Below are 17104 nucleotides of genomic sequence, written 5' to 3'. Positions count from 1 at the left end.
GATATTTGCGCCCGATATGCGTTCAGGCATTTCGGGTTAAGAAGCAGTTTGCAGGAGAAGCAGTGCCTAGTTTTGTGCACAGGAAGAAAATGTCAAGTTTATGGATAAATTACTACAAGAAGGATGTTTATTCATGTGCTAGAAACTTATATTTATATCCTGGCTTTCTTATTTATTGATGTGTATTTTTATTTAATAGAAATCTACATTGATTGTACCACACGAAATTACTTTCCTCAGTGTAACTGCTTATGCTTAAATGACTGTATCACTCAATACTCAGAAATATGACAAAGAGAGTACTTTGGGACCCAATAGAGCAATAACCAGGCGGCTGGCAAACAAGTATTTTACTTGGAACGCTCTTTTCTGCCTAATGAGCCATCCTGTCAGAGCCGGATTTCACATCCTGGCGACGGAAGAGCACCGGACACACGTGTGTGCCTTTGATTTGAATGCGACAAAAGAAATTAGTTCCATACGCAATATGAGGTTGGGTCTTGTTCACGCTTCGAGGATTATTTGGAACAAATACAATAATTTTCACAGCCATTATGATTGTACGAGGTCCTTGTTTTCCTCTTTTAATTACTTGTTTTTGTTGAGCTTGGCTAAAAGTAAAAATCTCTAGAGAGGTTTGCAAAACAAAAGTTCTTGCCGTAGGCCATAAAATATTTTATGCCACAAATATACAATACACAATGCACAGCACTTGAATGTGTTAAATTTTTTATTGCAAAGCTTTAAATTAAAGTCTCTAGAGAGAGAAAAGATCTCCTGACGTTTGTTTCGACTTCGGATATCTAACTGGAGAGGTGGAAATTTATGGAGCCGTTCTTCATAAAATTCAAAGCAGACAAATGCTTCCAATTTGCAAAGAAAATCGTAAAAAGTTCTGGCAAATTGAAAGCGATATCAATGCAAATAAATATATATGTATTTTGCAGAGGGAGAGAGTATTCTCCATGGAAGGATATATAGAAATGGGTAGCTCAAATTATTTAGTCTGCATATGGCAGGAGCAGCAACACCAGCAGAGTTAATAAATTCCCAGAAAGCAAACTTTATAATCTAATCTCAAGTTATTAGCACCCGCTCACGCCCAGCAGGAAAAGCTGAAAATGGGGGAAATGGAAAGTGAATTGAAAGGAGGATGTGGGAGAAAAACGCATTCACTTGTGGCATCGCTGCTGTACATTTTTTTTTTGTGTGAGCGACATTTTTCCAGGCGAGGGCGGCGCAAAAAAACTTGATTCATGGACCGCTCTTTTTTCTATGGTCAGTTGTGTGAGTGGTGACCAGCGTTCAACGAGGCGTGTATCCCTTTCGGAATAGAGTCCTTTTTATGGCCCCTTGTGGGCGGTTGGACTTGGATTGCCCAGTGCTGGCAGCTTATCTCATTTCCGGACAGGTCCTTTGTGGCAAGGATTTTCGGAAAACAGATATATCATATCTTAGAAGAAGCCTTAGAAATTTGTAAAATCTTATGGAAATTCTAAAGGTATTAATTTCTATTATTAAAGTACTTTTAAGTGAGCTGAATTGAGAGTAATTTCATAGCAAATATAAAATGTATATCACTTTTTGTCCCAAAGCATTTTATAGCTATAATTAAATTATTGTCGTGATTAAAAAGCCTTTAAATAAATGGCTTCTGATTTTATTTTTCATTTATTATTTATATTGTTTTATTATTTAAGTACAAGCTTTGCACAATCAATATTTCATTTAATTAAATTCAAACCAGACAAGTTGTGATTTATGTCCGCTTATTGTTATATATATTTTTTGTTAAGCCTCAAAGTTTTCCTTTTGTTATATATTTTTTTTTTGTCCCTTTTCAACTAGATATCGCCAGACATCACTGTTTTTAGTGGGTGGCCTGTGCGTTGACGGCAAGTTTCACAAATGATTTCACATTTTTGCATAAATAAATGTCAAGTGTGCGCCGGAGCATGCTGAGAGTTGCTGACAGTTTTCTAATAAACCCAAAGAGGCAAAGAAAACAGGATAATCAGCGCGCACGACAGGGATAAAGGCACGGAGACCGAGCGAGCAACAAGTAGGATATATATGAGAGCCCTTCTGTGTGTGTGCGCGTCCACTTTGGCTTAGCAATAATAATAACCTTGGCTGCCATGATGCCTGCCATTTTTCAATGTGTGTGTGAAATATGTGTGTGTATGTGTGTGTGTATGTGTGTGTGCGGGTGGTTGGTAGGAAGGTCCTTTCCCCCATATGAAAATGACAATTTCCATTGCCACTACACAAAGGCCCGGTGCTGGGTGCTGTTGCTGCTGCTGTTGCTACTGCTGCTGCTATGGTTATTTTAGGATTCCCCCGGCAACGTTGGCAATTTTAATAATGTTTACTTAAGGCGTAGCCTTAGATCATCTGACTTGGGGGAGGCGGCGAGGTTGGAAAATGTGGGGAAAAGTGGAAGAAAATAAGGCAGAAAATGTGGCGAAGGAGAACGCACTGCACTGCAGCAACTCGTGTGTGCAGCGAGGCATGCCAAATGACAGCTGCTACCCAGTGCTCGGTGCTGGAAAATGGAAAATGCCAGGAGCTGGCCATAATAAGCAGGCCATAAGATGCAGCAAGCTATTTGCAGCAATGTCACTATCACAATTCCTACGTGTTCGGTGTGTCCTGCGTATCCTCAGCTCTTTTTCTTCTTCATCCTTAGCCGGTCCTTTGAAGGCAGAGACCCATTAGACCCATAATTTATGTCCCACACCCACGTCCAAAAGTCACATTATCCCTTTTTCGCACAGAAAGCATTTATATAAATATCATTTTAAGCTGCAGCTGCTGCCTAATGAGCGGCTTAAAGTGCCTCAATAAAGGTCCTGCTTCCGCTTCCTGAAAATATATTTCTGTAGCTTGAATAGTTCTGCGAATCACAGCATTTTGCAATCCCCATTTTGCTGAGAGACTTATCAAAGGACTTGCAGTTGAAAATCAACTAGTGAAATTTGCATTTAAAATGCCTTTTGCCAAGGGCAACTGAATTGCTTGGCAATCAGATATCAGGATCCAATATTTCTGGTAAATTTCAGCAGCATTTCCGAATGTTGCCATTTATGTGGAACAGCAATTCGGTTCACAGTGCGTATGTGTTATTCGAATCCTTCTTAGCAAAGCTAGAGAGAAGCTTAGGAAATTCAAGGCAAACTACTTTGCTTAGCTTAATATTTTGCCAGAAAATCGGCACTTAGGAAAAGTACTTAATATCATAAGAGGTGTAGAGCTCTTTTCCGAAAGGAATTAGTGAAAGGTATGTTATTCGCGGGGAAGCTTCAATGTTTTTTAAATCCTCTATATCAGATTTCCAACAAATGCGTTATTAACTTCTTAATAATACCAAAAATAAGCAAAACAATAGATTTGGTTCAATTTACTCAAAAGTTCCCGGAAATTTGCTTTCCTTTGACACCTTAGAAACCACTCAGCCCACCGTGCGTATACGCAATAAGTGCTTATTCCCTTTCCCTTGGCACTACCAGGCAATATTTGGAATAGAAAGAAAGGAAAATGGCTTTGATTTGCATGTAGGATACTTTCAGTTGCCTTTGTTTGGTTCTCGCATAAGACTTTTCGCCCCCAGAAAAAAAAGAAAGGGAAAAAATAAAGGAACATATTGCCGTTCATGCGTTTATATTGGAAAATATTGATTTACCTGCTATCAAAGACAGCTGCGACTCGTTCGACTTGTATTTGCCCTGTTTTCCGCCTTGTATGTATTTGTGTTTGCATTTGCCAGGACCTTTAGGATCCTGTATATGCTATGCTATGCCTTTATGCTCCAGTTGCGGCCTATAAACGCAATAATCAATATGGATTGTCGGGGCAAAGGCGCGCAGAATGAGGATGGGATTGTTGCAAAGTGCCAGGATCCAGGCTCCAACGAGTAGTCCATGCTGAGAAGGACTCGACTAAGAGGGCTCAACAAGTGCAGCTCAGGCCACATCATTAACATTTGCCGGAGCAGCACTCAATGTCAAGGCAAAGACGTGGCTGGAGGCTTACAAAAAAAACTAAAGTATCCTTGCACATTTCTTGTGTATTCCTAAGGTCACAAGGGCTAGACGCAAACGAGGAATTTTATTTTCCTCACCTGGACTTGTTTTGGGTCTTACACAGGGCTTATTTTCAGAATGACCTTCAATGCAATGCGGCAACAAATGACTAAGTAGTGGCAAAGGAATTTAAATTGTTTTTTAAAGGTATTTTAGGTTCCAGGAAATGTACATAATATAACCTTGATACATATAAAACTGTGATAGCTTTAATATTAATTTCTCATTTCTAAGAAGATTGTTTTGTAACTTAATCCCTTCAATGAAATAATGTCACATTTACTTAAATTGTAATGTCCATTAATAACGCAATTTCTCGCCAGCAAATAATTTCTTGTGACTACAACTTTTCCTGTGAATTTCCTTCAGTTTCATAAACAAAGACACCTTTGACTTTTTCACTGATATCAAATAAAATCAAAAGGCAAAGAGTTCTTTTCTTAGAATTTCCTTGCCTATTTTCAACTGTTGATAAGTTGACCTAGAAGTCATGTTGGGAAATAACTTTTAAAGTAAATCTGGCAGGCAATCACTTTTTCTTTTCACTTTCCCTCTCTCTCTCTCTTGCTCAGGTATTTTTAGAAATGCTAATAATTCACTCCGAAAAGTGTGAGCTGCCTTTGAGGTCGCTCCCATACATTTCTGACTTAATAAGTTGACAGGAGCAGTCAATCAGCGTCGTGGCTTCCACCTACGCACATATCCTGCCAGGGTTTCCCATTGCCATTCAGGCAGCTCTGATTTTCCCCAGTCTCTCCAGCTCAGGATTTTCACCCACACCACTTTGATTTCCCCTTAGAACACACACTGAAGCAGAGGGCTTTTCGCTGCGTGCGGCAGCTCATTTAAAAATCATTGTCAGAGCCTGGCAAACTGTATCTTTAATTAGCACAAGGACCTCTCCGGAACAGATTTCATGGCTCGGCACATGTTAAATGCAAATGCCAAATGCCCTGTGTAATGGCACAGCTCATAAAATCTACCAACTAATGCCGCCTTCCACAAGTTTCACGCACTTTGGACGTCTGTGTAGCCTGTTGCTTGAATTTCTGAAATTTTACAGGGTGTATTATATGGCATGAACGAGGGTATTATAATTTTGATTGTACAAGTTGCACTATGTAGTGTAATCTTGGAAAGTTTTAAGAACTTGAAGGAGGAAACATCAGAGTTTAATTTAGATTTTTTTTTAAAGGGACTAACTAAAAGAAGCTACATTATAAGTCCACCAAAATTAGGTAAATATGAAAGCCTATACTTAAAAGGTATTCAAAATTTCACACACAATTTTCATTTAGTTTTTTTGGTTACTTTCTGGTTAGGGTTCTTTGGGAGAGATGATGATGCAGGCAAAGAATGTGGTTCGCTTTGTTTGTGGAAAACGTTACTTTGCGCAAAATTATGCAAATTTGATGTGCGTTTTGTTGGCAAGAGAAATGCGTTGTTGCCTCCTGCTGTGTGTGGGTGGGTTTCTAAACGAACTGTATGGTTTTTTTGGGTGGTTTCTGCCGGGGCTGCAGCGACCACATGCCAGCCAAGACCTGAGCAAACAGCACAAATGCGCAAGTTGCTCGGACAGCAGACAAAGTGCAGGGCAAACAGAGCAGAACTTAAAACAGGGTGGCACACATGGCCAAAACAAACGAAAGTTGTTGGAAATAAAACCAAACATTTCTGTTCATTTTCGTCCTTCCTCCCTTCAACCCGAAAAAGAACTTAAACTTTAATTTCCAGAGCAGGTGCTGGCATGGCAGACAGGTAGGACGGGTTCTCTTTACAGATTCACCAAAAATCGATGGCCTCCAGAAAAATAATTTCTCTTCCTGCTGTGGGGATATTATTTTTCTTATTTTTGGTTGGTTCCTTTTTTATATTTTGGTTACTTGCTGCTGCTAGCCAGGAAAAGTCCTGCTTGTCTGTGGGCTAATCTGATCAAAGCGGCGTAGCTAGGAAAACAATTTCTACAGCAAATGAAAGAAAAACACCAGATTCGGCACAAAGTTTTTTCTTCTGCCATCTTTGTTGTGGGCGAAGCCGGAAAAGGAAAAAAGAACAAGCCAGGACCTTGTAACCGGAAACCACTCACACAATCACCAAAATATACACACACATATGGGCGGGCAAATAAACTGCTCATTATTATGCAAAGTTTTCACTTTTTCGCTATCTTGCGGAAGTGTAAGTTGAGCGACTTCACTGAGGCAAAATATAAAGTTTGCAAACTCTCTAATAATTTAGGAGGTTCACATTAAATGAAAATGATTTATTTATGTGGTATTTTCTAGTTGAATAGTATATATTACTATATAAAATAAAAGACTTTAAACACGATGGTTTTAGTGTAGGGAAATGATGCAATGCAATTCGGAAGGAAAGGAAATTCCTAAAGAAATTTAATAATGAAATAATTTATTCTTCATTTCTTTTATTCCTGAATGTGTTACCAAATACCAAATTAAGCTTATTCGCTCTGAGCACACATTTCTCTCCGTGTCCCGCCAGGAGCAACAGTCGGTCGGATAACACTCCCTGGTGCCCCCAATTTAATTGGCCCACTATACGTATACGTAATACGCATCCGAATATATACATATATTCACTTTTGTAAGAGGAGTGGCCCGTATCCGAACAGACGCTGGCATATGGCCAGTGGTCCGGGCCAGGCTTAATGTTCACATTTCTCTCCGTTTTCCGGCTAAGCACACGCCTGGGATTTCGGGCCTGGCTTCTCGACAAAACAGAAATGACTGCACATAAAGTGTAGAGCGGACTCGCGGCGCAAAATGCGAAATGTGAAATGCGAATTTGCCAAATATGGAATTCAATTTGCGGCAGGAAGAAGGGAAAAGCGGGTAGCCTGGATATTTGGCAAAAAGCGACGCTTAATGCGACAGAAAATGTGTTGCTGCGCCACCAAAAAAATGAGTCAACAAGCAAAACAACACAGAAAATGTGTAAGAAAAAAGAAAAGGAACGGAACGGCCTGAGCCAAATTTATACATATATTTGATTTATGACCAAGCTCAGCAGCAAAAAGCTTGGAGTTCTGTGCCGTTTGGCTTTGGCAATTTTAAAGGCCCCAAAGAGGCACGAAGAAAGAAGGCTTGCCACCAGTTACCAAGTAGCAAGTAGCAAGTACCAAATAGCAGCCAAGCCACCAATCACCAATCAGCATATGCATGGCCACGCAAACAAACACAAACAAAGGCGCTGCCACAGAGACCAAAAGCCACATTAGGGTGATCCTTTGATGTCTGTGAATATAAGAGCTCATTTTTCAATGCTTAAGAACAATATAAGAAAGTGGAAAATATTAAAAAAAATTCAGTCTGAAGTTTGTAAAATTATGAAGGGGCCATTTTCATATATAATATACCATAAATAATATATTATTATTATCAGCATTAAAATCTGAATCGATCGAGCCATGTCTGGTGGAAAACAAAAATTTGAAAAGACTGTTCCCATTTATTTTTTATACCCAAAACAGGGATTCTCATTTCAGTCAGAAGCCTAAAAAACATCGAGGGAGTCATTTCCGACCCTATAAACCATATATATTCATGATCAGCACAAAAAACTGCGTCGATCTAGATTACTCCGGACGAAAAACAAATTTTTCAATATTTGGCCAAAATCTGAAAAAATGATAAGGGGTTACATCATTAAAATTTGCAAAAATTGGCCAAAAATTGAGAATTTTACCATTTGAAACAAAGTATGCAGATTTGTTAACCTAGTAAAAACTAGCACAGAACAGCTTTCCGAATTGAATTTCATGCATTTTTGGCTAAGTAATGAGATTGAAAAGACTTTAATTTACCCAAAAGATTAGAATATAGAAATATCGATCTGATACAGTTTATGCTATGGCTAACTGCATGGGTATACAAGGTTCGGCTTCTTGAAGTTAGCTTTACTTTATAGCTTGATATTTTAACTAAAACTATTGTTATTAATCTTAACAAATCGAAAACAATTCCTAAAGTTATATAAAAAGCCAACAACTTTAATTTAACGTACATTTCAATAAACTCCAACATCATTACCTTAAATCTCCCTGCCTTTGTAAGCGCTTGAAAAAGGCAATAATAATTTTTAAGTATACACGATAATAAGGACTTCAATTACTGCCTGCAAGGTTCACCCTAACGTACACACACACACACTCATACACCCCGCGAGCGCGCCTTAAAGTATGCAAATGAAAGCGACCGTTAAACATGCCAGGAAAACACGCCTCAAAAACAACTGGCAACAAAACCAGAACGTAATTGCCTCGTTTCATTTTTAATAACTGTCAATCCTTTTGGCTGTTTTTCCCCCTCCTCCGTTTTCCTTTCATTTCCCCCCCTTTTTTCCAAGGGAGCGGCAATTGCCTTGTAATTTTTGCGCCCATGAGAGCACATGAGAGGCGATACCACGAAAACCTCAAAAACCACAGCCACGAAAAACCGGCGAAAAACAAACCGAAAAAATGTCGGCATTGTAGAGAACATACAGCTGACACAAATGTTTTAGAAAAAAAGAAAACTTTGGAGGGAGGATTGTCTACAAATACTAATACTCTGCTCCCAAAACTCGACTTGAGGCAATCAAACTAAATTGAATTCATTTCGGCAAGGAAGTTATATATACTGCCACAGATAGAATCTATCTTAGATGAGGAATATTTATATGCCATAACGAATACATATACTCCTCTCTCAATCAAGGACTTGCCCCATAAAGGGTATTTTATTGTCAACGAACCGCAAATAGTTTTTGCCCCATTTCCTCTCCCTTTTTTTACAGCCAAAAGTTTGGCCCCAGCTCTCTGGTTTGATAAATGTTTGTCCCAACTTTTCGCACAAACTGTTGCTCTCTTGGCTCTCGGTTTCCACATTGCAGTGTAGCGATATCAGCCAAAGCCAAAAAAGCCAGAAAAAAAAACCCACAAAAAAAAAAGAAAAACAAAGTGGAAAAGCCGAGGAAAAAATAAGGAAATTTACCTAAAACTTTAGGCAAACAGCGTGGCCTTGGGTCCAAAGCTGCGCCCTGCGATATTTAGCTAAAAAATATGGTTTAACTTTAGCATTTTGGCAGTGCTGCTAAGTCTTTTCCTTATTTCAGGAACATTCTGGGTTTAGCTACAAAAATCTTTAATTAAGATTTAAAAAATGTTTATTATATTTAATTGTTAACAAAGTTTGCAGAGATAATATGGCATGCGGTGAAAGTATAATCAATATACAAATTTAATCAAATATTTTAAATACAACTAACCATGTTTTTATGAACCATTTTCCATTTTCCAAATTTTTTTAACGCTGCGCTGGCATCTCTGCATTTTAGGGAAATTACTTTCAATTTAAGTTTACCCCAACCGAGACTTTATTTTTTGTAGAACTTTCTGCTTTCCGTATTTCGTATTCCTTGTAGCCTGTTGCGGACTGTGGATCCTGGTAAATGCATTAATCATTTCGAGTACACAACACTGCCACTTCAGTTCACTTCAGTTTGGTTCAGTTCGGTTGGGTTCAAAGTGTCAAACTCTCCTGTAAACGTGGCCCTTGGGCGCCAATTACATTAATCAAAGCATAAAGCGTAAGCTGCACTCATAACACGACTCTTAGCTGGCTGAAATATTTCATTAGGCCAGCCCAGGCCACTCCAAGGCCCAATCCCATCCTGCGGCAATTTCAATCCTGTTCAGACCCGCCCACGGAAATATCCACACTCCCCTTCGCTTTGGTCTCGACTCACAGGAAAGGGCATAAAATGTCAATTTTGCGCAAAAACTGAAAGCGAGAACAGCCAAACAATGCGGCAAATTTTGTTTGCCAGCAATGAACACTTTAAGAAAATTCTTAAGAAAGTATAACTAAACTAGATTACCTAAGTTTATACAAAATATGTTTCAATAGTCTCCCGAATATCATTTGTTATACTCAAGGCAATGTTAAGTTTCAAGTTATATTATTAATATTATTTCTTCGAGTGCCTGGTTCGGTATCACCAGCTAGCCAGTTGTGCCATTATCAGCTGCTTTGAGCGATTACACCTCGTAGGAACTGGGATGAGCTGGAGGGAGAGCTGGCTCCAGAGAGTTGGGAGTTTCGAGGACACCCTGCACAGGATGAGGGAGAAATACGGAGGGCAGCTTGAGTTGTGTTGGACGCGGGTCAGGGTCGCGTTTAGCAAAATGTAAACACAACGCGGCGTAGCAACGCCTTGCTTATCTACCTTCTGTCACCGTCTGCAAGGATATATACCCATATATATATATATCATCCCTGTACTTCCTCTTTCTCTCCTGCTCCTAGGTTTTCATGGGGGCCGGATATTAAGGCTAGTCCGCGTGACGGTAATGGCGACGCCAACTGCCGGCGGCCATCGTAGATTCAGATCCTGAATGCGACTTTAAATGGCACAAGGAAATTGTAAAATTTGTAGCATTTTGTCACTGTCCCAGAGATCCTTTTTGCGGATTTTTGTAAGCTTACAAAAAGCGTTCCTATCTTAATGAGATTGTCAAATAAAGTAATGTCCTGGATGGGGCGAAGTCAAGGGGAAAGCTTAATTAATTTACCTAACATATTAATTAAGTCTCTTTGTTTACTTTTACAATTTTCATTATGATTTCTAAGTAAATAATGGTTGTAGAATTGTTTATTTGTGTAATTAAATACAGTTATTTAGTTTTTTCCATATAAAGTACGTTTCCCTTTAAATTCAGCAAATGAAAATTTACTGAAAATTGTATTGTAATTCACTTGAAACTCACTTTATTTCATCGAAATAATTCACTTCAACACCAGTTTAAAAAAAAGGAGTAATTTATTTCTGCCACACACACTCACGCACAACATTTTTTCCCCGGATAGTTTCTTTTTGTGGGTTTTTTCGGGACATGAGTTCGCCCATCCACACATATGCAAATTATCCTGTGAATGAGAGCTGCTCCCCCAAAATGCTTGCCGAGAGAACCGAGGGTAAACATATTAATTGAGAATTCGTCGAGCCGCAGAAAGTAAATAGAGGAGTGTGTGTGTGCGCACATTTTGCGTAATGCCTGACAGGATCCTGCGAGGGAGTCCTGTGTGCAATTCTTCTCCACATCTGCTGCTGCTGCCATTTAGAACCCTTTGATTTTTTTTTTTTTTGGTGCATAAGCCTGCACTTGCACATTTTCGTATGCATAAAAAAAACAAACGAAAAAGGAGCAGAAAAAGCAGAACTGACTTCCTTGATGAGTGGACATGCCAACGAAATTCAATTAATTACATTCTCTATTTGCTGATGCTCCCCTTTTTATTTACACAGTGAAAATATAAGGATTTTTAAGCCTTAAATAGTTTGGCATTTCCACAAATAGTATATTTTGAAGGCAACTTTATTTATTATCCGTTCTTTACACAATGTATTCATTGTTTCATGATCTTTTCCTTTTGATTTCTGACACAGAAAACCTTTACATGTTTAATAAACGAATTAAGAGATGTAAAGGAATATTTAACTCATTTGATTAAATTCAACAAGACGATAATTAACAATCATACATACATAACTAGAGATAAAAAATAATATTGGAAAATACATTTTTTTCCCCCAAAGCCTCACCTCTTCTTTTACAGGATATTTACACACAGCCAGAGGGGCGAAAAAAAACGACCCAGAAATATACAACAAATGTGAAAGCGACTTATTTAAAAATGTAAAACAAATATTTGCGTCTGTGGCCAGCATCATTCACTTTATGCGCTTTATGTCGGTTATTTGTTTACGCATTTTTTATATATTTTTCCCCGGGTTTTGTTTGCTCGATTCAGTCCGGTCAAAAGCCGCCCACGGAAAACGAAATATATATAAATATATACGAAAAAAATGCGTTCATTTTGCTGCTTTATTAAAAATTGTTGTGCAAATGAAGCGGCAATTTGGTATTTTGCATCTCGCGAAATCCGGTTTGCGGGAGTCCTTCATTATTCACTACACAACACAAACACACAACATACACGTGCCGCCTCAAAAAAATCCTGCAATAAGGAATAATAAAAAAGAGGAACCCAAAGGGAGCCAGCCAGAGACTTAAAGTTAATTAATTTTTGCTTTTGATTAAAACGCAACCAGAATACGCCAAATGCGCTGCGGGGCAAAGGCAAAACACGGGGAGCCCCCTAACACACTCACACACACACAAAAGGCTTAATCCTTTGTGGGGATCCTGGGGCCGCACACACACGTGTGTATGCGTGTTATTGCGATTGTGCCCAGTGCCTTTAACAGGGCAAGGATATGGCCCCGAGCGTGTTCAACATTTTAAACACTTTGACTTTGGAGACATTAATGAATACATTGCCACAGAGCGGAGTCACAAAATCGGTTACGGGGGATATATAATGCACTAACAGAAAAGAGGTTTAGCTTTATGAAATTGTTTTAGGAAATGAATCATAAATAAGACTTATTTATAGATATTTCTGTTTGACAATTTTTATTCAAAATTCATAGTTTAAAATTCTCATAACTTAGCCAAATATGCATTAAATTAAATTAAATTTTCTTTAAAATATAGAACTCTCGACACTCCTTTTAATGTTGATCAAGAATATATATGATTTATGGGGTCGGAAATGACTCCTGACAAAGTTACAAGCTTCGGACTGAAATTATAATACCATTCTTTTACCCGATATTTTACTATATTTTTATACGAAAATTTGTTCATCAAATCATCATCAAAGTTTAAAAATTTCACAACTAAGCTAAGAATTCATTAATTTCAATTCGGAAAGTGGTCGTGTGGTAGTTTTTGTTAGGTTTCAAAATCTGCATACTTTAGAAAATTGAAGTTTTTATCAATTTTTTAAAATTTTATTTTTCTACCAAACATGCCTAGATCGGTTCTCCTGTTGATGCTGATCAAGAATATATATGATTTATAGGGTCGGAAATGACTCCTTCGCATTTTAGCAAGCTTCTAACTGAAAAATAGTTCTCCCTTCAAGAATACCCGTAACGAAGTTAGTCTTTATTTAAATTTAAAATATTATTTTTATATTTTGTATATATATTTTTTATTTTTTATATAAAATATAAAGCTTTCCAGATCCCGTTTTAGATTTATTTTGAGTGTGGCAAGCGACACAAAACGTGCAGTTGTTTAAAATGCCATTAAACTCACTGAGATGGGCAGCCGCCTGTCAGAATGGCCGGCTGTCCATTTTTCCCCAACACTCTCCCGGCTTTTCCCGCTTCCGCTTTTGCCAGCCGCAAATTTCTCGCTTTTCCTCGCACAATATTTTCTCACTCTCCACCTCTCCCTCTCTATCGGTTTTCCCGGGAGCTGTCAGCATGCATAACTGTTGCTGTCAGGATTATGGCTTGTCATATTATGTATTATAGAGTATTTTATTTGCTTTCAATTAAAATGCGTGTGTCACTCGGCTGCGCATATAAATTGCCAACAAAATAAGACGCAAATTTATGCAAACGAGGCGAATGAGTTTTCTTTTTTCACTCCCAAGTTTTCCCTTATAGTTCTGTTGCCGTTTATTGTTGTTTTTGGTTGGCGATTCTCTCTGTGCGGAATGTGAAATGAGTTTTGCCGCTTGATTTGCATATCCGCTGAAAACAGGAAAACTAAACAACTTTGTTTACTCCTTTCGTTGGGCCATAAAAAGTTGGCGAAAAACAGACAGACACACAAGGAAGTAATATCAATACGCAAATTGTGATTCTTGTAAAAACAATCAAATGAATTTATAAATTATGGCAAATGGGAAAACAATTTGGCCTGTTTGTCGTACATAAATATGATTTATTTTATTAGCTGAATAATAGCATTAAGGCGAAGGTTTAAATAGTAAACAGAAATTGTAAATAAATATTGGAAGTATTTTCTTTAACAGTAAAAAGAATTTTAATATTGCTACAAATAAAAATAGCATTTCAGAACCTCTTTTTTTAAGTCTAAAAAATTGCATTATCCTCTTAATCCCATAGAGGAAAAACACTAAACAATTTCCAGGCAAATTCCATTACAAAATATTATTCTCCAAAGGGAAAACCCATTTGTGATAACCCCAGCATTTTAGTATAATTAAATTTTCATAAATCCATGAAAGCCAGTGGAATAATGCATATACTAGTTGTAAATTCAATTTGATTATTATATTAACTTTCGTTTAATATTAAAACCTTTTAAGTTCCTCTTCGATTTTATAAACAATTTAATGTTCATCAGCGTAAAGGTGGGCGGTGTCCATTCAATGGTGAACTGCGATAAAATTAAGTTTTTGTAATAAAAATCAAGCCGAGATATTAAGCTAATGCCCCTCCTGACCTTAATGGCTAATATTTTTCGTTTTTTACGCTTTTGGTTCAGTGAGCAAAATGCTTATTACTGATTGATATGAATCTAAATTAAAATGGCATAATAAAAGCACTCTGGAGCAGACCTTGGCCAGACAGGTGGACAGGTGTAAGTTCATGGTTCTCATGGTTCTCTTACCATTCCTTTCTAGAACGGAACAGAGCAAACTTTGTGCCGGGATTAGGGCCAAGAGTAATGACTGTTAAAAGACCAGGGTCCGGAGGCATTAGCCAAGCCTCACACCCGTGCTAGGAACTCAGGCTGATTGCCATCGATACGGCAGGCGGGTCACGTTCATAAAGTCTCAATCGCCGGAATCGCTGGCCCAGGTGCCGGAGACAGCTTAAAGTTGGCCCAAACGGATAAGAAAAAAATACCAAAAATAATATTGGTTTCTTAGCCAAACTTGGGAAATTCTTAGAGAAGACTTAAAATCTTGAAAGTTTCCATTAGAATTCTGTTAATTTTATTGGAAATTCTGTAAAGCTTCACAATCCTTAAGCACCACCTTTCCTCTTGGTGTTGTCTTAAAGCAAAATCCAAATGGTGACTGTTTGCTGCTGTTTAAGCTGCTTTCTTCTTTCGCCTCTGGCAAATGATTAACTTAATTATAAATTAATTAGGCGAGGGGGGAGGTAGGGGGAACAGCAGCTTGGGGAGTGGCAGCGACATCAAAGTATCAATAATTAATCGCCTTGATAATGTTTTCAATTTCTTGCTTCATTAAGTTGTTTTATTTTGGCGAGTGCGAGAGGCGTTGGGCCGCCCGTCTTTTCTCTAATCCCCCCGGAGGGCTCTGTAGCTCTGTCCAGCTAAGCCTGGTTAATACATTTTGAATTAGTTTTTTGCACAACACAAGGAGTTTAGGGTTTGCCCACAAAAATCAATAGCTGGGATTTTTCTTGTAATTTGTATCACTTTGAAAATTTAGCAAAGATCTAATGATTCTTAATTTGCAAGGTCTAGGAATTATTTAGTTAAACAGATAAGAAATGCTATGGAAAATCATTAAAAATATATATGAAGTATAATAAATATAAATAACAAGAGAGAAACCTCACAATGATACTTTCTGTTGCAATATAAACAAGGACTTGAGGCCCGCAAAAAAATCAATAGCCTTTTTCCTATAACATCCAATTGAAAAACATTCATCTTCAGGCCGGAAAAACACCTTGTTTACCAGCAGTAAATAGGCAAAACAATAATCCAAATTTGTTTTTGCCAATGAAAACAAATGGTTGCCTCCAAAAATCAATAGCCTGAGACTGAGCCTCAGAATAAAGGTACGAACAATTTTATGAAATTAATTCACGAACAGTTGGAGGGAATCCCTCGTCCCCGGACTGATGTATATAATATTTTTGCACATGTGAATGAGCAGTGAATGGGGAGCAGGAAATAAAACTGAAACCGGATGTGCGCCTGATGGCCAGGCCGGAAATTAAACTATTTGCTAGCCTGCCACGCGAGTATTTTGCACAGAAGCAAAACAACAGTTTTGACATTGCTGACACACTCACCTGGTTAAGGTATAATTTCTGTTAGTAACTACTTTATTTTGTTGATTTGTAATTTTTTAGTGAACTTTCTTTTGGTTATTGCGAGGGGAATATAAAGTATATTTTCTCAGGTAGCGTGTGTTAGGCGCGCGTTTTAAAGTCGCTTCGAGGGGATTTTCCGACACCTCGATGGCTGGTACTTGTACACCGCACACCCGCACACACTCACTCGCGCAGCACACGCACACAAGCACACGCACACTCGCACACGCACACCTTTGGCCGGGAAAGTGAGTTAGGAAAAGCAATGTGGCTCCTCCTGGCTACAGCTTTGTTTTGGGGAGATCTAATGGCCAGGATCTGTTTGTGTCAGCCTCCGCGCTTGGTGTCCTGCTCGCGAGACGGCTCAACTCGAACTGTGACGAGGCTGGTCCTTCGCATTTGGTCCTTCGGCGCGCCTCCTGTGCCTCGCTCACGCTCACTCTCTCTCTCTCTTTCTCTGTGTGTATGGTGGCTCTCTCTCTCTCTCTCTCTGTCGCACACTGGAAGGACGGCTCCTTGCCAGCTGGCCCAGCATTAAAAAGTAATATCAATTTCCACCTTGCGAAGTCGCACGAAAGCAACAGCTAAGCGATTTCCCTGGATGTGGATGTGGATGTGGATGCGGATGCAGGCAGCTGCTGCCGATTGTGTCCTGCTGGCCCCGCCCCCCACGCCCACACGCACTTGCCTTGGGTGCGCGCTCTCTCTCTCCGTTCTTTCCTTTCCCGCAGTGAAAGCCCGACTTTCACTCTACACGAACGCACGGCAGCGGTATGGCACGGTATGGTGTCCTGAAAATGTACCCAAGTGGAGACTTTTCATAATTGTTGCATGCCAGGACATAAAACAGGACATGATGATGATGTTGATGTACGGTCTAGTGATGGTTATTTTGAAGAGGGAAATAGATTGTTTATTTAAAATAAATGCTGATAGTGATTAATATAGAATTAAATTGAATAATAATAAAGATAGATATCATAAGATATAAGGATATTTGTAAAGGTTTCTTAATGATTAAAAACTAGGACACATATTAAGCTTTATAAATTTAGAAGAAAGTATTATTAAGGGTTAGTTTATTAAGATTGGTAGAAATTCAGAAGTAGCTTCATGTTTAA

At 38.6% G+C, this 17104-nt stretch overlaps 1 protein-coding gene across 5 annotated transcripts in view; it reads right to left on the bottom strand.

Annotated features, from left to right (window-relative positions):
- Positions 1–16730, bottom strand: part of Fife (regulating synaptic membrane exocytosis protein fife) — a 72003-nt gene extending 55273 nt beyond the window's left edge. For all 5 annotated transcript variants that reach the window (XR_015270912.1, XR_015270913.1, XM_020958768.2 and 2 more), the window contains exon 1: positions 15963–16730. The gene's annotated coding sequence lies outside the window, so the exon portion shown is untranslated. The remainder of the gene's footprint in view (positions 1–15962) is intronic.
- Positions 16731–17104: the final 374 nt, after the last annotated feature.

This window comes from Drosophila serrata, unplaced genomic scaffold (assembly GCF_035046125.1).
Source record: "Drosophila serrata isolate PLE 108 unplaced genomic scaffold, ASM3504612v1 contig_217, whole genome shotgun sequence".
Lineage (NCBI taxonomy): Eukaryota > Metazoa > Arthropoda > Insecta > Diptera > Drosophilidae > Drosophila > Drosophila serrata.
This window is presented reverse-complemented; position numbering and strand designations above follow the sequence as displayed.